Source organism: Melanaphis sacchari, unplaced genomic scaffold (genome assembly GCF_002803265.2).
Source record: "Melanaphis sacchari strain LSU unplaced genomic scaffold, SCAv2.0 Contig61_pilon_pilon, whole genome shotgun sequence".
In the NCBI taxonomy this organism is placed as follows: Eukaryota; Metazoa; Arthropoda; class Insecta; order Hemiptera; family Aphididae; genus Melanaphis; species Melanaphis sacchari.
Genome location: NW_020271437.1, coordinates 377,666 through 399,879, shown reverse-complemented (window position 1 = coordinate 399,879; position 22,214 = coordinate 377,666). Strand labels below are relative to the sequence as shown.

General features: G+C 23.5%; 1 protein-coding gene across 1 annotated transcript in view; it reads left to right on the top strand.

Annotated features, from left to right (window-relative positions):
* Positions 1-1,639: 1,639 nt before the first annotated feature.
* LOC112600196 overlaps positions 1,640-22,214 on the top strand; it is a 131,182-nt gene continuing 110,607 nt past the window's right edge. The window contains exon 1 of the mRNA XM_025347368.1: positions 1,640-1,981. The gene's annotated coding sequence lies outside the window, so the exon portion shown is untranslated. The remainder of the gene's footprint in view (positions 1,982-22,214) is intronic.

The window sequence follows — 22,214 nt, the reverse complement described above, 5'->3', positions numbered from 1 at the left end:
TAATTGCATCGGTTAAATAAACACTATTCCTAAAACCCTAAAACAAATACCGGTCGTTGTTGGAAATCACGAACAACGTACATTAAATAGAGTTACATTATTGCACGAATATGTTGATTTGTTTTAAATTATTGCGTTTGAATAAGTGTTATTCGAAAATTTTGGAAATTATGCACTTATCAATAGAAAATAACATTGTAATATATTTATCATATATGTTTTGTTAATTTTTCAATTTTTAAAAAAAGTTTAATTACGTTTATTTTTAGCTTACTTTAACTTAGTGTTTACATTCAGATCATATTGTCATGAGTATAATGATTATAATTTTGAATTTTTATGTTTATTATATAAGTAATAAATTGAAACCGTTGCATGCAAATCTTGGAAATGGCTTCGATTTTTATTTGCATGTTTTTGAGTTACGACGATGGTGAGACTTACTACATATATAATAGACGCGGGTCACGTTAAGTTTGAGAAACTCTTGAGTTGGTCAGGTTAGGATAGGTTACCTGATTTAACCCAACGAGGTCCTTGCGCATTAATTTAAAATTAATGTGGAGCGGCCTAAGTAAACATATTTTCGTGGGACCTGGACGATGACGACAACGACACGGTTGTTCGCACAAGACCTTCGGAACGATAACATAATAATCATGCATTGCTGTACCGTATGGTAAGAAAACATGAATAACAATGACAACGATATCATATAATATATTTTACACTATATTATAGCTATAATAAATTTTCATGCTTGAATATCTTAAAAGTATTATTTTGAATAAATTCGAATATTATGCACTCAAAATTTACATGTATGAGAAAATAATATGTCAGTTACCAATATATGCAGGCGATGATTACTAAAAAATATAGAACATTTAAAGATATAATTAATTATATTGGAAATAATAAATAATAAGGACCGATCGTAATTTCGTCAATATTAATATTGTTGAAAATTTTTTACTTTTTACTAAAAATTTGTTACTATAGATTTTAATTTAGTTTTAATTCCAAACCGTAATTTGACGTAAATAATAAAAATAAAAGTGTAGGATTTAACAAAATTAGGCACTATACAATTACAAAATATAATATATTTTAAACGTATAAAAAACGATAGAGAAGTAAAAAATATGCAAAACAAACAATTAAAATGTCCTTTACATTAAGCGATGATGTATTATTTTAATTAATTGACAACATCTCTTTCTACGTTAAGTACGCGTATAGCCAAAAAATCGAGAAACGGTCTTGCGAGCAATACGCTCGTTCTTTGCCAATTTCCTTTTCACCCAATTAAATAAAACATTTTTCGTGACTTTAATCATCCAATATAATATATTAGGGGAGGTACATCTCCCTCTCTCCTCCTGTCGCTAAAGTCGCGCATTTACTCTCACGCATTATCTGCTTTTAGGTTAGGCAATTATAGTATTGTTATTGTTACGCGTGGTTATTATTATTATTATTATTATTTATCATGGTCGCGACAACAGTGGACGAAGTGACGCTGCAAGCGGCGGCGGTGGCGGCGGCGGCGTCGTCGTCGGTTCGCGTGGCCATGCGCGCCGAAACGTTTGCCGGCCGCATCCTGCGCGCTCGAAACAGTCACGTGTGTATCGCCGCAAAGGATGTGGTGTCCTGCCACAGCCACCGCCGCCGCCGCCCGCCTTCGCCACCTCCACTAACGCTACCGCTAACGTTGCCACCGCCACCGCAGCCGCCGACGACGTTTCCCCAATTGTTATCAATCGACGACAAAGCACCGACCGCGGCGCGCCGGTAGGTGCAGTGGTGGTGGTCGTCCGTCGTCGCCGGCCGCGCGTTCATAAAACGCGACCACGCCGCCGCCGTCGCACACGCGTCGTGTTGACCACGAGAAACGTGTCGACACCGTTGCTGCTGCCGTCGTCGTCGTCGTCGTCCGATGTCCGATTTCGACGCGTCGCACATACGATCATACACACAGGTATACCTTATATAAAGCATTCCCGCGTGATCTCATTGAATTTTAGTAGGCGCAAAACACTGAAATCGGTTCAAACGCCACGAAGACAAATTAAGTCGTGTCGATTAATGCCCGTAAGCTTTGCTCGCATGAAGTTTCATTTTTTTTTTTTTTTTTTTTTTTTTTTTGATTACACGCCACTTTCAAAATTTGATCAACGTAAACCATACATTTTAAACGATTCCGATATAAATGCATATTCCATAAAGAAATACAATATTGACGAATAAAAATATATATGTGTATTATATAAATTGCTTGATAAATAATTTATTATTTACATTTTATATCATAGGTATTTACGTGTATATAAATAAATTTAAGCAACGTTTAGAATCTACGTCAAAGTTATTAAACTACTCGACAGACATTTTTTCTCTCTTTATTAATTTTTTTTTTTTTTTATTACATTCTAAATTATTAATAAGATGTTCTTGGTCCATTGTAGTGTTAAGGTCTTAAGAAATATAAGGCATAAACATCAAAAACTTCTTTTATAATACCTATGATGCTGTTTCCTAAATTATAAATTGTCAAAAAAGTTCCAAACAAAGAAAGAAATCTTGGTCTAACTTAATTATTTGTAATGTATTCAATTAAGAAAAAAAAATATGTTTGGGTCTTTAACTAGAAACATTCTATTAAAACAAAATTTATTCATTTTTTAATAATTGCATATTATTTATAAATGTTAACACATTATGAGAAATTCAACAAAACAATAAAATACGTAGCATTATATTTTAATAGTACAGAAGTTAAGGTTTAAGTCATGCAAATGCATATCTATGCATGTTGAACCTGTTACATAATACTAAGAGTTTAATCGTACCATCGTGCCCTTTAATAATTGTGGTTTGTGTCAACTCAATATTATAACATAATATCAACTAAGATAGGCAAGTCAATAAAAAAATATTACTCGAGTTAATTTAGCGTCGAGTCAATGTTAAGAACTTAGTTGAGCTTTAATAAGTTATCACACAATATATTTTACTGAAAAAGATTAAAGTGAATCGGGGAAAAAAATATTGATTTAATTTGGTCAAAATGAAGTTAGTTAATTTTTTTTTTTAATTACCATATGGGTCATAAATATTATATAGTGAATGTGGAACTTTTAAATTTTTTGTAAAACAAAAACAATAAACATTATAATGCTTTCTGTTTTATTCGCTATTTTTTGTGCCCTATAGGTAGATAATAGTTTAGATAATTACACATTTGTAACAAATAAATTATTAAGTCAAGGAACATTGATTAGTTTATTTGTATTTAAAATTATTTAAAAACATTTATACAGTTTTAAAATAATAGTTAATTATAATCAATTTTTATTACAGTCTAATAGGAATGTATATACATGATTTGTATTTGACATTATTTTTTTAACTTAATTACTGAAAAACCTTTCTTATTGTGATGGATTCTTTAATAAGTTTAGTTTCTCAGTTAATTAGAAAATTATCATATTAGTAAGTTTAAAAAATTTAAAAAAATTAACGCTTTAATTATTTAATGCCTATCTTTTTCTATCTGATTAGATGCAACAGATGATAAAATAGATTAACTTATATATTATATATATATTATGTTTTGTGCCGGTTAGATATGTGTCATATATTATCTACTAAAAATTGTTTGGTTTGCAGGTATATCGCATATCTTATTTACAATATATGAGTATGATTATTAATATTATAAATGAAATTTACTTTTATAGTTACGTTAACGCCTGGTTAATATAGGGTGACCATTTTTATAAAAACAAAAAACGGGACAAACAATTTTTTATTAATATGATAATCATTTATTTTTTCCAATTACATTTAAGTTATAATTTATTAAAATATTAAAATAATAATTAATAAATAATAATTATAATATGTTGCTCTTTTTAAAATTGTTTTATATTTTTTTAATACATTAATATTTTTTTTACAAACATTATTTTATAATATGAAAATAATGGGATTAAAATGATACCATCTTTTAAAAACGGAATAAAAAGCGTCCGTTCGGAGTTTGTCGGGACAACGGGACAATTCCGTTTTAAACGGGACGTATGGTCACCCTAAGTTAATAATCAAGTGTTGATACAAACAGATGACAATAAAGAAAAAAATAAAATTAACAAACACAATTGCTGAGTATGAAGGAGAAACCCAAGACATAAAAACAAATTATTTATTCAAATTGTGTGTGTCTATTATGGTTAATTTCAAGTAATAGTTATAATGTAATGTCTGAATCCAGACAATTTAAAATCAATTTTTACATAATATTTTAATAAATTATATAATAACAATTAACTGTAAAAAAATGTATAAATATAATATACATAAATTACATGCATTTTACCGCTACAATTTATAAGAATTTTTTTTTCTATGCATCATATGTGGCCGTTAGAATTGACCGTTTCTGTAACTTCTTGAACACTGCAAATTTACGTAATGCATAAGTAAAAGCTCCGGAAACAACAGATTGAGTTGTCAAACATATTTATTGCGGAGTCGAGAAAACCAAAATGTAGCGTCAACGTAGAAAATACGATTTCCCCCATCCGCCCACAATCATGTATGTATGTTTATTATACATTAAATGTTACGCTGTAGATAACATATTATTGAATTGAGTATGTTTGTAATAATTTCTTGCTGAGTTAATTAATAAAATGAAAATTTACTTAGAATATATTTGAAGTGAACACATTTTCTATTAAGATTACCTATATTATATTGATTTATTAAATTATATAGTTGAATTTTTTTTTTTTTGAAACGTTTTTTTAATATCTTTATGCGATTTTAAAGATAATTAAATTTAAAAATATCAATAATACTTTTATTTTATTCTATATAATATTCTAAAAAATAATAATATTCATCTCTATTAAAAATAAATAAATAATCTTAATCTAATGGTATAACGAAATTATATGTTATAAATGTCATAAAAAATAAATAATTACATTTTATGTTATTTATTAATACTTGCCACTAAAACGATTCAACTTAAGTTAAACTGCCATCTAAAATTGTATAAGCATTTAAATAATAAATTAATTTTAGTCATATAGAGATTTTTCATTTATAGAGTTAATATAATATAACTCTGTGATACGTAATTAAGATCATTTTTATCCTTTATTAGTTAAATTCAATGTGATATTATTGCTTTTCATTTTAGTACTTTCTACTATGCGTAATTATAAATATTTAATTTAATAAGAATAATATATAATTAAAGAATAAGTACAAATTGAATACAAATATAACATATTTTCAGTAAAAATATTTTTGATCCAATAGTTGTAATAATAATAGTATCAATATATTTTGTTATTAAATATATTAGTTTTTAATAACGGTAAAGTTAAATTAATGTTCAATATTGAAGATAAATTTTTAGTTAATAAAAAATACATGTAAATACGTTCAAAATGATAATTTACTATTATCCAAACTATTATGTTAAACAAGTTACATACATTTAGCTAAATAATTTTACGCAAAACAGTCAATTAGTCAGTTATTTTGAAAATATTATGTGAGTATGAAAAGTATTATATGTAGTCAAAAAATAGGATAAATATCTATAAATGTTAATATTTATTCTGTGGATAAAAATCACATTAATTGCAGAAAAGTTCAATTATAATATCTTGTTTGTATATTTTTGTTTATAATTTGACTTATTTACATTTTTAATGTTTTCATTGAATTGAAAAAAATCATTCGATTATTTAGATCAACGATTTTTGAGTTTTCGCCAAAAATATTTTATTAAAAAATATCTATGAAAGTAGAGCTTGATGGAATTTAAAACTTTATTTCATCTTAAAACTTTATCCAAAAGTAAAAATAATATAATTTACATTTAATAATATATATATTATTATATTATTCTTATATTAATTCGATTATGTATAATGACCTACCCCAGTTATAAAGATATAGTATATTATGATATATTTTTTATCAGTTTTAAAATTATTTGTACATAGTTAATAACTATACATATTTGAAAATTAGATTTTAAATTCATCTGAATAATTTTTATTTTAATATATCATAAAATATTTTAAAATATATCTTATTGATAAATAGTAATTACAAAATAATACTACTGTTTACTTTTGAGTATTGTGTATTTTAATATCCAAAATTATTTTTATTTGTCTACTTTTATACTTCATTTAATATATAAACTTATGGGACATTTAGCATTATCTGTGTAGGGTTAATGAATAATTTTGTAACATCTTGTAAGATATAATCTTCTGATATTGTAATAAGATGATGAATGCAATTTCTGTTGTTTCTGTAATAACTACAAATGCGGCGATTTGAATAGGCAATTTCTAAGACAATGTAATAAGTAATAACAATATGGACTTTTTATAGATTATATTATTTTGTTTCTTTTTCAAAACATAAAATGCTTTCTGAAATTGTTTAAATTATAATTTTAATATACATGCAAGCTGCCACGGAAGATTTGAACTTTTAAGTTATTAAGATTGAAAATCTCATAACATCGGTATAACAGAATAAATTTGGACACTTTTTGTTAAATATACTAAATATAATTTTACTGATTACCCAATTAGATTTAATAATTATTAAAATGAAGTATTACGTATTTTTCAATTGAGTAAGAAAGAATACTAAGATTTAATTGTTAAGATTTGATAAAAAGTAATACTTATTCAAAAAAAAAACATGGAACTCATTCTGTTTTATTGTTAGTGTCAAGTGTATCTCACCATTGAGTAGGTTAGTATATTGGATGCATTAAAATTAAATAACATATTATTGTTTATGAAAACCGATTCTGAGCGGAGATGATCTGACAGTTTATTATATTTCTAAAGATATCTTACCTATATATTTTTTTATACTCGTATCTACTGTTGGTTATTGTATTAATAATATTTCGTATAAACGTATTGGTAAAAAGTTTCAATTCCTTTAATGAATAGTATTTGTAAATTACAATAAACTAAAAATTTTAAAATTTTAAACGCTTAAAAATACCTTAAAAATAATTTGATTGTTTTGAAAATTGTATTATGTTTAAAAATGTTATAATAAATATTTGGTAAACATTTATGTCATGATCATTCTTATTTCAGTTACGAAAAAAAAAAAATGAAATTGATATTGTTGTGGCATAAATAAAAATTAATCAAAATAAAAATTACTGTTTATTCGACATTTTTTTTCTCATTTTCCTGACTCTTAGGATAATTACGAGAAATATCTTGCTTTTACCCTCCCCCTGTCCATTTTCTCTATAATGGCAATTTTATAGAATTTTCTCAAAGAAATTATCTTTGAAGTTGAAAACTAAAGCATTTTTATTATTTGAGAAGGTAATGATAGGGGCATACTAATAAACAATAATAACATACATAATTGAAAAATCAATACATTAATTACTTTGTTCAGAATTTAAAATAGTTATGATTATAATATAATTTATAAATTTACCTACTATTATTTAATATTTTTATAAAAGAAAATATTCCATAGTGTTCATTTCTTTGTATTTTATTCCTATTCGAAAACTTTTTTTGATTTTTGTCAATAGCTGGGGCATATTATTAAGTAAACGTTGAGCCAATATACTAAAACTCAAAGTTATCTTTTTATCTTTTTTTTTTTTTTTGTTGTTAAAGAAAACTGTTTTAAAAGTGTTTATAAAGGGTGAACGCACTTTTATGATTTGAATACTTTTATTGACAATATGGTCTCTTTACAGGCCACAGTAATAATAATATATTGCTGCTGCTACTCAGTATTTGCTATGCAAAACTAATAAAACTCTATGTATAGTGTATACATAAAAAATCATAATTCTGGTAAATATTTATTTTTTTTTTTGATGTATTTGATTTAAAATCTGTAATCATGAAATTGAAGATTTTATAATTTACTTAGTTAATATTCGCATGATATGTTGCTTATCTAAATTTGTTATTTTTATTATTATTATTTGGGTATTAAAAATAAATTTTTAATAAAATCATTATGATTTACATTTTGTAATATGATTTTTATCGGTAAATAAATATTTTCATTTAACAGAAATATTATTTAAATAAATAAATGAATACTTTTAGTTTTTAGATAGTATTAAATATATTAAGTATTTCATTGTTCTTTTCGTGTTTTTTACTATGTTTGAGATAGTAATTTATTTTAATTAAATTTTAAAGTTCAACTTATAACAGATTTGTCGGAAAAAGAAACTAAGATTAGGTAGATACTTAATACGATTTGAAGTCTAAATTTGTATAATAAATAATAGTATTTTCTAGTCTTTAGTTGGTTTTTTCTACTAGATTAATAAACCCACTTTTGACTTCTAAATATATACAGTTTTAGGTTTTTGTAAAATTCTCAAGATTGAAGAATATGAGCTTTACTGAATGAACCAGAGCCTACTAACTTACTCTTGGGACATCCACTAAAAATCCCACGAGACAAGCATTATTTAAGATATTTATTTTTCCTCAAAGTTTATGGGCTTTTAGTTTACTCAACTATAGTTCACAAGTTGCAACACGTAGTATAAAATCAATATCTCACATCAAACTAATATTGTTTCGGTTATAAATTTAGGTGGTAATCACCCGTTGAGTTAATGATACACTAACTAGTGTACATAGTCAATTAATTAATACCTCTTAAGTGAACAAACAATACGTACCTTAGCTAGTAATTAATGTTTACAGGGTTAGGTCGTCGAAAGAATCAACGAAATATATGACTTAGATATTAAAATGATTCTCATACTAAAGCTTGTTAAACATACATGTACGTTGATTGTTGTTTATTTATTCTTATAGTATGAAATATTTTGTAAGATATACATTATACTCGTGATATTAAGTTACGAAGAAGAATTTAGGTTTAATTAGTGTAAGTTTGTTCTATGTGAAATGATTCTATATAGCAGTATATTGTGTATTTTTTAATATGTATTAATACAATTACAGCACTAAAAATATTAATTCATTAAGTATAGCAGACAAAATAAATATTGATTGAATAAAATTAAAAATGTTTCATTTATTATATTATAATAGTATGCTTATAAATTAAAGCTAGAATAATTCAAATGATAAATATTTACTTTATGGTTAGGAATTTTTTGTTAGAGACTGAAAAAAAAAGTTATTCAAACGTTTATAAAAAGGAATAATTTTAATAATTAAGAGAGGAAATAATTTGTTTTTTGTCGCTATGACTATATGAGTATACATTTAATTATCTTAAAAATTAACACTATCATACTGATCATAGGTTTTCGTAACAAAATTAATTGAAATATCAAGATAAAATATATCAAACAATTCCTTTTATACATTTTACGTGTAGTGTATAGCTTTGTACATTTTTAACTATGTTATATACCGTGTATTTCAGTGACAGTTTTACGTATTTTTTTTTTTTTTTTTTTATTCGCCTTTAAGCTATATCTATCTATAAAGGTATATATATATATATATATATTTTAAAGAGCCATAGTATTGAGTTTCGTTTTATACCCTTTAGATAGACTCGAGAATAAACGAATAGAAGAGGTCACATCGTTTTTTATTTTATTTTTAGTTTTTAAAGGACCGCACGTCAGTTAAACTTTTATTCCATTTTATTTACAAGATAAAAGTATTTTATTACATTATAACATAGAAATGCATAGCTTCTTGCACCTTTATAGGTAGATATCTCTAGTCATTGTTGAGAAAAAGATCTATACGATCTCTTGCAATAATAATATAATGCTTACGTCGTGTCGTGTAAAGACATGAAAAACCATTAATCTAAACACCCATCTTACATATTGTAGACTATTACATTTCGTTGTATGTTTTTTGTTTTTTGTTCACAGTAAAGCAAAGTATTTGAATTTTAGGTCATCTAATAAGTATAAAATATAAATGCTCATCGATTTTTCACAATATTTAAGCTCTGTGAACGAAATTGGGATTTTCTAATAAATAATGAAGTCATAAAAGGAAAGAAATTTATCAAAGCAAACGTGATTTATCTATGTAGTCTTTTTATACGTCACAAATTAATTAAAATAAAATTTTTCTGAAAAATAATAATTGTGTTTGGAATAATTTTCAGTATGAATATTGTTATTTTATCATTAAAAATACGGTAAATAGGTATTGCTTATGTGTTAAACATTCTGTTTAATTCCAGTAATTTATATTTTTAGTCTGTTGCTTACCTAGTATGAAATACATAGTTATTTTTATTCTAACATATTGTATTTTACTGTACGATATGACGATAATTAATTTTATATGGCAATAGACGGTAATATTTTATTCAACTGTAAAATACATATACTAACTATTACCTAGTAACTGTTGACTGAAATTAAAACATAGATACCATAAATAAAAACTAAAAAATTGTTCTGCTATTTTGTAGGTTACGAATATACCTCATCATTAAATGGATTGCTGTAATGGATGTATTAAATTTAAATTCAATGATAAATCATTGCAAACCAGAAACGATTTTGCTCATGTCTGAGTGTAAATTTAATGTTTTTCTTTTCACCTCGTTGGTTTTTTGAAATATACAGGTTTTTGTATGTGAATCGAAAATTACCAAAAAAGAATATAAATTGATTTAATTTAAAAATAGAAAAAGAAATAAAGTAGAATTCATAAAATTCCAGAAATATCACATGGTTTATCTCACTCATTAAACATATTGAAATTAAATTTACTTGACATTTTTGTAGATATTTTTCGCCAAAATATGTATGGAAAAATGGTTTTGAGTGTATTATTATAATATTATGATATATAATAATAATAATAATAATTTTAAATATAGTTTTATGCTTGTGTGATTTAAAATATAAATAAAATTGTTTAATTTAATGATTAAAAGTTATTATATAATAATATTATAAATTAAAAACACGCCAATGCCTTTTGAGAAAAAAATGTATTTTTATAATATTAAGTTTATTTGTATATTATTATATAATATTACAGTTTAAAAGCATAAAAATTAAAATTAAATTTGACATGACTTGGTGTTCTACATTAATTTAGAATAAAAAACTTATTGTATAGTTGGTTTTTTTCACTATAAAATTTCAATTTTTTTATTATTAAAAAATTGATAGTATCTTAGTCATTATATATCATCATTCGTGAGCTGTATCTTCGTATAAATTTGTTAATATAACAGAATAAATTCTTACTACATTTTTTGTATGATTTAAGTCTTAGTTTTAAAGAGTGATACAAATTAATGAATAATAGAACTGAACAGAAGGTATCCTTAACGATTTTTGCCCCATTATAAAAATGCTTTGTGAAAATGAATTTACTTTTTTCATTCCTATTTGGTTAGGAATGGGCATTAAATAAATATTTTTTTAAAGCTCCGGATATTTTAATGGGATTACTTTTAAATTATTCAAACCATGGCTTATGGAATAAGTATCGCAAAACACCTTTTACTTATATAAATAAAATAATTTTTTCTATATGAACTATTATTATTGTATTATGTAACTTCTCTTATATAAAATTATATAAAATAAAAATACATATTTTAACAATTTATATTTATTTATTAAGTTAAAGTTAATCTGATTACTTAATAAAAAAAAAAAATTAATGCCATTACATGATTGATTATTATTATTTTTATTTATTTATTAAGTAACATTTTGAAAACCTATCTAATATTTTAGTCATACAAAATACTAACCACTTATGTTTACATCAAAAACAGATTTAAAAATAAATTAGTTCTGTTTAAAATTGCTAGCTCATATGATAATGTCAAATGACATTGCAGCGAGATTGTGACATTTACGACACTTAAAACGTTTTCCAACTCTTGTATACGTCTATCAACAGTACATATGTAATTAAACAATTTGTTTTAACGTAATTGAAAAAAAATTAAAACAGTATTTTAAAAAGAACATTTTATAAGTTTTTTCTCATTCATTTAAAAGAATTACAATCAATGAAAATTGTTTGTTATAAGTATTATTTATCCATAGATGTTTAAAGTTTAAGATAGAAATGAAAATTCAGCCATGTTTAAATTACAATGATTCAAAATAATGTCATGTACCCTCCATAAATAATAAGGTATTAAAGTTTGATCGTCCGTGAGTCAAATAATTAATGAATTAATAGAAATAATAATAATAGTAAAAAAAAAACATAATTATACGCTGCAATATATTTTAATTTATTTATACAATAATATGCGCATTCTGATACTGATACTGATTCATTTAATTCGTAGAAATAGTGACTATACAATAATATAGAATAATTTTGACGAATTCTAAACGTTGTTATTGGGTTTTTGAAATAGCATCATACTTTTGTATCTACGCTGTAGAATATAATGTAATATATTAATAGTGCGTGTCAAAGTGATGTCAAATTTAAGAAATTAAAAATGTTCAATAGTAAATTTTTTAAATGTAACATTTTTCAAATGAAATCTAAACACATGTACTTTGGATAAAAAAACTTTAAAAAAGTTTCAGAATTCAAAAATATGTCTTATATAATTCGTGCGTATAGCAAAATAGTAAAATAGTATTGTATAATACTCTATAATTATGATGTATTCAACTTTTATATTTGTATTAAATATCTTAGAAAAATATTTTCAAATAGAAATTTCCTACGGTATAATTTAACGTCACTAAATAATAATGTTATACAATATATATGTTTGCTCATGCATAGTCCGACTAGGCGGCAACTAAAACTTGTCTTGGATATACGTATCCCCTCGTGGGAATCACTATACCGTCGTAGTATTTTTCCTTGCCATATAGCATGTACCCTTTAAGCCAAACAGATAAAGCTCAGCGATAAATTATCCGTACACGCAGTCCGCTGTTGTAAATTGAAAGAAAAACGACCCTGAATCACGCCAACAAGCTCAGTAGAGATGTGCGAAACGGATGTGTTGTATTTAAAGTACCTATATATATATTTTAGAAGTTACCTATATAATATTTAGATGGCTAATATTTATTTTTGGCTAGTGTTAATACGTGTTAAAAAAACGCATTTTGGTTGTATATTATTTTTTGCTCTGGCCAAATTTTTTGAAATTATTTCCATCATATTTCCAAAGAAGATATGAATATTAAACTATTTTTGAATTACACTGCAAAGTAACAACTTTTTATCTCTTGTTTGCCTCAAAACAATTTTATTTTACCGAATATTGTAATCATTTTAAAGTTTCTAATAGATATATGATTTGCCTAATATGGATTTAAAATTATTTCTACAGTAGTTACTGTTATAAATACTTTATCCGTAATATATTTAAAGAACACGAGTATTAACAACTTTATGATTCTATAATTAAATAATAAAATATAACTTGACATTCAGAATTTAAAATAGAAATTAGTTTCGGTGGTATGCACGATAGCCTAAAAAAATTAATAAACAGATCTAAAAATAACGTCATAACAAAAACTCCTGTATATATGTATAATGTATATACCTACTTTTTACATTTATCACCAACGAGTTAAATTCCTTATTATTAATAATTCGTTGATTATAAAAAAAATAACATACGATACCTATAAGAATAAATTGCCAAGAGCGTATTACTATGTTACATGTGCAAATAATTTTCAAATTATATAATATTTTGAAAATTTAAATTAGAGATTGTTGGTATAAACACTTGCAATTAATATGTATATATAGTCATAAATCTCTTAAATATCATTCAAAATAATTTGACTATGCGTTTATTGTTATAATAGTTTGATAATCAGGTTAAACTAAAAATTGTGAATTGTATTAATAAATGAAGTACTTACATTTATTCATTTAATTCAATGAGATATTTCAGAGCACACATGTAAAATTAATTTAAATGTAAGACAAAAACAAATAATTATTTACTTGAAAATTTTTATAATTTTTATAATTCTTATCAAATAAAGTTTTAATTTTTCTGACATAGTTTTGAGGGATTTAGATTGTCAGTTATTTTATTGTATATTCATACAAATAAACGTGCGTTGAGCTTCTTGTAGTACAAAATTAATTTTATTAATAATTTTTTTTCCGTTTTGATTTATTCATACAACTTTACCTATATATCATACAATTTAATGTTATTGGATATTATTTCTATTACATTTAAAATTTATTATAATATGGTCGTTGGCATTGCACTGTATTTTGTACCTAAACTTAGTTTTTTTTTTTGTTTTAGACGTGTTTTATCTTTATTTTCTGTAGATTGTTTTTTGCTATCGTGTGTGTTTAAGGGATCATTTATTCCATTGACAAACTGTAGATTTTTATTTGTATAGGTAGTCAATTTTATCGATTACGATTGTAAACATAATTTATAGCTTGAAAATATATTAACCTGTTTTTTAAAATTTATTTATAGACCGAGTTGCCAAAAAACTTCAAACGTAAAATATACGACCCTGATGAATAGATATTTTGATGTGCTTAAGTCAAGGTCGTGTTGTCACTAAGACCAATCGCACACAGCTATTCCAATTCCCGTACCTCTATAAGAGTACAGATTTTTTATTTAAACACAAGTACACCGCTAATAGAAGTGGTTTATGACTTTTATCGCAGTAGGCTATATTATAATCTTGTTTTGAATATTGGATCAATTTATAGGTTTTTAATTTTGTTTAAGGGTTGTGGGTTCTAAGTTGTAGCTTAAAATAGGTATGATTTTGTGTGTTTCTTGGTTAGGCGTGATTTCAATTTTATTGATTAAATAGCTAATAAATTGTGTTGCAAGGGTACTGTTTTTCAAAGAAAGTTAATTATACATGAAATCTGAAGTTTTCAAAGTTTGCATTATTAACTCGAATGAGTTGTGTACAATATAATAATTACTTAATATTATATTGGCATTTGGATAATTATTTATTGAATCTGCAGATCATGCAAATAATACTTTAATATAATTATTTTGTTGATTTATTTATTTGTCAAAACCATTCAAGGAAAAGAAAATTAACTTTTAATGCATATTCTCGGTTCCTTAAAATATTGCTCACAAAAATAAATTTACCATTTTAAAAACATAATAATTATTTTACAAATCGTTACTAAAGCCCATACGAACATATGGGATTTTAATATGAGGATCGGCTAAAAAATCTAATCTAAATATCATAAAAAATATTACGTTTCATAAAGTTAATAATGCGCCACTATTTATTTTTAACTTAATTCTATAGGTATAAAGATTTGGTCATTAAAACAATAATTGAAAAGATACAGTTTTTTGGACTCATTTCTTTGGATTAAAAAATTATAAAAATTCTTTAATAAAAGGCGTATATATTTTGTCACTGCTAAAAAATCTTCGTTGTAGACTTAACTGAAAATGGTTTAGAGACCTTTTAACGTAATTCTTTAACGTTATCCCCAAGCTAAGTGTCATTAATGAGTGACTCTTTAATCACAAAGGTAATCCTAATATTGTTTTTATATCATAAATCACATATACTTATTGTGCTTAATTGTATAGATTGTATATTTTACATAAAAAATGAATTAATTTGTCAAAAAAAAAAAAATAATAAATAAATAACAAAATACGTACATTTAGATCAACATTTATTACCTATATACAACCATATTAATAATTTTTACAATAATAATTGTTTAAAAACCTAGTAAAATTATTTTATAGAATAATGAGTTGTTATTTGTATTTGTTGAAAAAACGCGCTTTGTTGTCATTTATTAGCTTAAAAATCAAGTCATAGTGTTAATTTCTTTTTTTTAAATATACCGTTCGGTTATATGACACAATGCTTTTATCGTTTTTTAGTACGTAATATTTGTTTTGATTATACTTAGTCAGTGTTTTTCATGTCTAATAGAATAGTAGAGTATTCAAGTATTATTCTTGTTTTTATTTTATATTTAAAATATATCTTTGATAATTTATATTCTTCTGAAAGACAATTTATCCTTTATCCGTGGGTAGTCCACGACATTCAAATTAAATATTAATTTAGCAATAAATTTATGAAAATTAAAGCCCAATGGTTACTATTTTCTCATGTGATTTTATGCAATGTATTAAATTTATAAAAATATTAGAACATACAATTTAAAATTATTGTAGATATTTGAAAATATATTAAAACAAGTGTTACAAGCGTGTTGTAAAATGTATAGTATAATTATTGATTCACATAAGATATAAACAATTTTTAATGTTTATAAAAATACTTTGTATATTTAAATGAATAATTAAAAAAAAATAAAGGTTGATTATGTAATGACTAAAACGAAAAAAATAAAATAAATTTAGAGTCACATATTTATACGTTTGAATAGTTTCAACTATTGTATCAAGGTATAATAACATTTGTATAAAACATATATCACTTGTGATTCCTTTATATACATTTAAATTAAAACAAGTCACTACTAAAATGTATAAAAGTAGTGTTCTGATTAAAAATTAAGAAATGAAGTATGATTATGTTATATCACATTTATATTTATTAAGATTTAAAACAAAATAAGACTACACAATTATTTAAAATGTTTAAATTAATTTTCTTATTATATTATAGTATATTCTTTATATTATGAATTGTTGTATTTTAATCTATTTGTCATGTATAACGTCATAAGAGAGTTATTACTAGACACTTAAGTATATATATTTTACACATTAATTCTCAATGTATAATAGTCAACAGTAAAGGGAAATGGGAATAACCCTATACTTATCAGTATAAGTTACCCTTCATATAGAAATATTCTATCAAAGTTTAAAAATGCTTAATATTAAGCCTTCATGACTTTATCATTTATATAATAGAATATTAAAAAATAATAATACGTTTAAAAAATTATATCGACAATGAAAAAAGTACAACTAAATTTAGTATTTTTCCGCAATTTATTCATGTTTCATAAAAGTTCATATATTGCTTAATTTTTACCAACTCAAAATGAAATTTATAATTATTGGTTGAAATATTTTTAGAACTCGTTTTATAATATGTAAAGTGTTTTGAGAAAAAAAAATAGTACCTACAAAATGTAATTTGTAAATAATAAATTGCTTCTACGTTAAAATCGACTGCTAAAAATCTATTTATGTCGATGAAGAATTTTATTAACACAAATATGTATTAGTTGTATTAAAACATGTTGAATAGTGAATACTTTATTTATTCAAACGCTATAAGAAGAATTAATAGGGTGAATGTTAACATTTCAACCAGAAACCTTAACGAAGGTAAATAGTTGTAAAGTTTATGTTTCATTTTGTAAACCTTGACGATGTTTTCTCTATGGTTAAAATAATTGAATTCCAGGATTCAGCATAACATAAATTATAAGTCGATCTTTGAGTACACGATTTGATGAAATTAAAAGTCAAACTTAAAAACATCCTGAAAAATATTGTGTAGCTTGTTCTTTTATTATGTTTGAGTTTGGGAATAAACAATTATAATTATTGTGTATACTATAAAGTTTCTAAACTCGTTAAAAACTGTTAGTATTTAATGTTATTCAAATTATTTTTGTTCCGTGTAATGTGTAAAAATACCGAGGCTTTTGAATCGTGGTTTGGATTCATAATCTTTCAAGCCTTTTATTTTATTATTATTATTTTTATTAAATTAAATGTTATTTCAATTTTTATAGATGAAGCACGTATAATAAATTTTAGTATAATCTTCCACTAAATGGAATAGTGTTATTTAAAAGTTGTAAATTAAATTTTAATTAATTAATTAAAACATAACTGATGGGTTGTTTATTAATCAATTTTTGTTTGTCATTAATAAGTAAAACATATATATATATATATATAAATATAAAACAATAAATTTATGTTGATTTTATATTGTAATAATAAATAACAATAAATGACAGAATTAATAAACACAAATGCACATGTTATAATTATTAAAAATACATAAATGTTAGGAAAAAGTTAAATAACACGTTTATAAAATTATCGAAATCAAATTTTTTTAATACATAAAACCTGTAGTCAATTTGTGGTATCCAAGTTCAGTGTTTCTGTTTAGCATAGTTATTTAAACAAAATACTTACATATCTAGTTGGCTTGATCAAGTACCTAGTATCTACATAAACAATTTAATATGAGGTCAAAAATTAATGCTATACCGTTTTTACGAATAAAAAATGTGTAAAATTGAATTATATTGTTTGATTAAAATAATATATGTATAATTTTATATTAATTACTTCTATAACAAATGTTATTTCGTATTTCAGATAACGCGTTTTCAGTAGTAAGAGACAATATTTTTTATTATTATTAGGATGATAAGTTTTTACTTATACTATAATACAAATTATTTAAAAATATTTATCTATGATGATATTTTTTGTATTGCTATCTTAAATTTTAAGCGGAGTGATGAATGCAATAATTTTGCTATATTTTTATTTTTTTGTATCAAGAGAAAATTTTCCTAGTAGAAACAATGATTTAATTTTCAATTTGAGCATAATTTGTAGAGGTAAGTAAATTTAATTGATACTCTGGAGGGCCACATGTAAAAAATGGCCAGAACTTAAATTGAGAAAAACAAAAAAATGACAGAAATAAGATAAATTAGGAATCTTTATATACCTATTCTCTATTTCTTGACAAACTCGATTTTTTTATTTTGTTGTATTTAAAAACGGATAACTATAGATACTCGAAATCTTTAAATTATCACTTAATATTTATATTAACATTTTATAAATAATGTTAAATTTTCAAAATATAATTTAATATCTTTTTGAGTTATTTATAAACATGAGAAATTTACGATTTTTTCTAGTTTATTTTTGAATAAAAATAAAACAATATCCCCGCACAATAGAGTGACCATCTATTTTCTAACTTATTTTTTTTTTTAATTTCAGAGTGTTTAATTTGTACTGGATTTTATTTAAAAAAAAAAATGCAATTTATACTTTTAAAAATTACTCCTCGTTAGATTTTCTTGTTAAGCCATTACTCTTACAAAAATAATTTAAAATGTATTCAAGCCAGTTTAACTAAAATTCAGTTAATGTTTGAAATCACATATACAATAGCATACAATTTTAAAATGAGTTATGAAAATATGAAAATTTATGAGATGTAATATTTTGTATTCTTATTATTTATAACTAGATTTATAATTTTAAAAAAATAAATAAATAAAACACAAATTATATTATTAAATTTACAAATAATTTATGATATAGTTATAGATCAACTCAAATTAAGATTAAAATTTAAAATTCTAAATATTTATGTTGAAAGTACATTTTCAAAATAAATTTTTAATATAGAACCAATAAGTGTTAATGTGACAATTTCAATATAACTTTAATTCATCATAATATTATAATAAATGCAAATGCGTATTTAGACATACAATTTAAATTTAAATACAAATATCATTAATTATATTTTATAATCATACTAATATACGTAGTTATTTTATGTATCAGTAGATACAACACTCAATTATTCAACTAAAAGAGTTGACACATTCTCACAAATATTAAAAAAAAAAAAAATCAAAAAACAAAAAACACGTTCACATGCGAGGATACTACACTGACTATACGGGTAATCTTATCATAGTGGCTATATTACATAATAACGTAAGGTTGTTCTAGACTTTTTAGTTTTATAAAAACTAACATTTTAATAATTATTCTTTCTAATCATTAGCTAATAATATGTATAGGTAAGTAAGTATTTATAATATATATATACAACTATTTCGAATATATCTATAATATATATATAGATTTAAAGCCTTATGCATATTTGCTATTCAAGTGAAAAATATATTTTTTTTAAATTAAATATAATATAATTTATAATGACAAAACTATGACAATTTGTTTATTTATAAAATGAAGAACATTATAACATTATAATCATTATATTAAATACAAATTATCATGAAAACAAAAAATAAAAACTCATATAATATTATAATATACGAGTATATTAGTAAATATTTTTCAGTGAGTGATAGTTTATAATAACAAAAAGTATTATACTACTCAAGTATTACATTTTTAAATAATAAATTGCATTAATAATTTATGTATCACGTATTTTCAACATTATTATAAACACGGTATATATGGCATGTGTTAATTCCTAATTCGAACTAAATTAAATGTACAGTATACATTTATACGTCATAATTCCATCTCATGTAATATACGCCCAATCATTTTACACATCGTTAAATTATTTTTTTCATTTTAATTAACCTGTTTGCTATTTTTTAATAATATACAAATATTACTGTCAAATTTAACTACGATTAAAATGGTTCATAAACATATTATGCACCATATTAGGAGTACATATTCTACAAAGATATAATGTAATATATAATTTGTATTAATGAAACTAAATACTTAATGTATGTAACGACTATATTTAAATTATATTCCAGGAAATTTTTAAATTTATTTGTTAACATTTAAATTGAATAGGTTTTATTTTGAACGGTTATTGAATTATGGACATTGATAACTAAAATAAAAGTTCTAAATTATATTATTTTTGTTTTGGATACATTTTATTTTGATACATTCTATTATTTTCTTATTTACTTTCTTCAACCACCAATCTAACTAACCAATTCCCGACAGAACTATTTTCTACACATATAGCCTTTAGTGTATGGAGTATAGACACTACACAAATGGAAGACTACTATTATTGTTGGCTTACCACTTTGACTTCCTTATACAATTATGTTTTATATTATAGATAATAATAAATATATAAAGTTTATAATATGTGTCACAACTTCTTAAGTATTTATCTATGATTTTAACAATAAAATTTTCTATACTACCTACAATGGTTTTTAAATGAATCCTGATTTTTTTCTCCAAAAATATAGCTATTAGGTCAATAGTGTGTTTGAAGTCTTTATCATTAATCTCCCATCATCACTTTTTATTTTATTTATTTGTTTTTTAATTGACAGATTTATTTGAAATTTTAATGGTACAAAAGCTCATCTTTTTTTTAAATTTTTGTATTGATTTTATATTATTTTTAGTTTTATTCTTTCTCAAGTAAATTGTAAACATCAGATTTATTCATGATTAGCTTTACAACACAATTTTAAAAATGTACAAAAGTACAATGATAGAAAATTTGTTTTGTTTTTCGAAGCTTTGGTATTTGGTTGGTATGTATATTGTACTACGTTATCCTGATATAATTTAAAATGTACGACTATTTTTATTAGCAATTTATCATATCACAGATAGGTACAACTTGATTTAATTTATATGATGTGATATAATCAGTAGAATGACTTTAGAATTTAGGTACATTGTTGATATTAATTTAAGTTAATTATAATAATATCTAAATTGTAACATTAAACTATTCAATATATTTTAAATAATAATAAAATAATAAAAACGAGAATCGTAAAAATGTATTTATCTTTTAAAAAGGAAATGGCTTTTATTCAGTCCATTTTAAATTTAAAACCATAGCTGATTCATCAAAATTACTTAAAGAAATTAGCCTGTCCGAATATGGAGTTCAAAATAGGTGTTGATATTAAAATAAAATAATTTTTATTTCATATACGCATACCGAAATGATAAACATTTTGAAATTTATCTATAAATGTGTATTTATACATCAATAATTTGTAAAAATATTTGATTTATTTCAATTTAATCCGGCCGAGAAGTTCAATGTTTTATAAATTGATGAACACACGGTATATAATAAGACGATAACTTTACTTTAAAACTTTTAATAATTTAAGTTTATTTAAAAAAATGCGAAATTGCAAATATTTAGATGAATCAAAACTAAATATTTCAGCATTTATTGTATGTATAAAAAAACTAATTTTTGTGATTAATGATGCAAAAGTTAAAAGTCAATACTAATTCTACCATTACCAGCCACCGTAAATTAGAGTTTGATAGATAAAACCAGTACATAATTCTAAACGTATATATTATTATTAAATCAGGATCCATATGAGCATCTGCTACGTTAATTATTATATCACCTTGTCACCTTTGTATTATTGTAATGTATTATTGTATAGTGTATAGTTTATACTTCAATGATATCTAATTCTTGTTTTTCAATT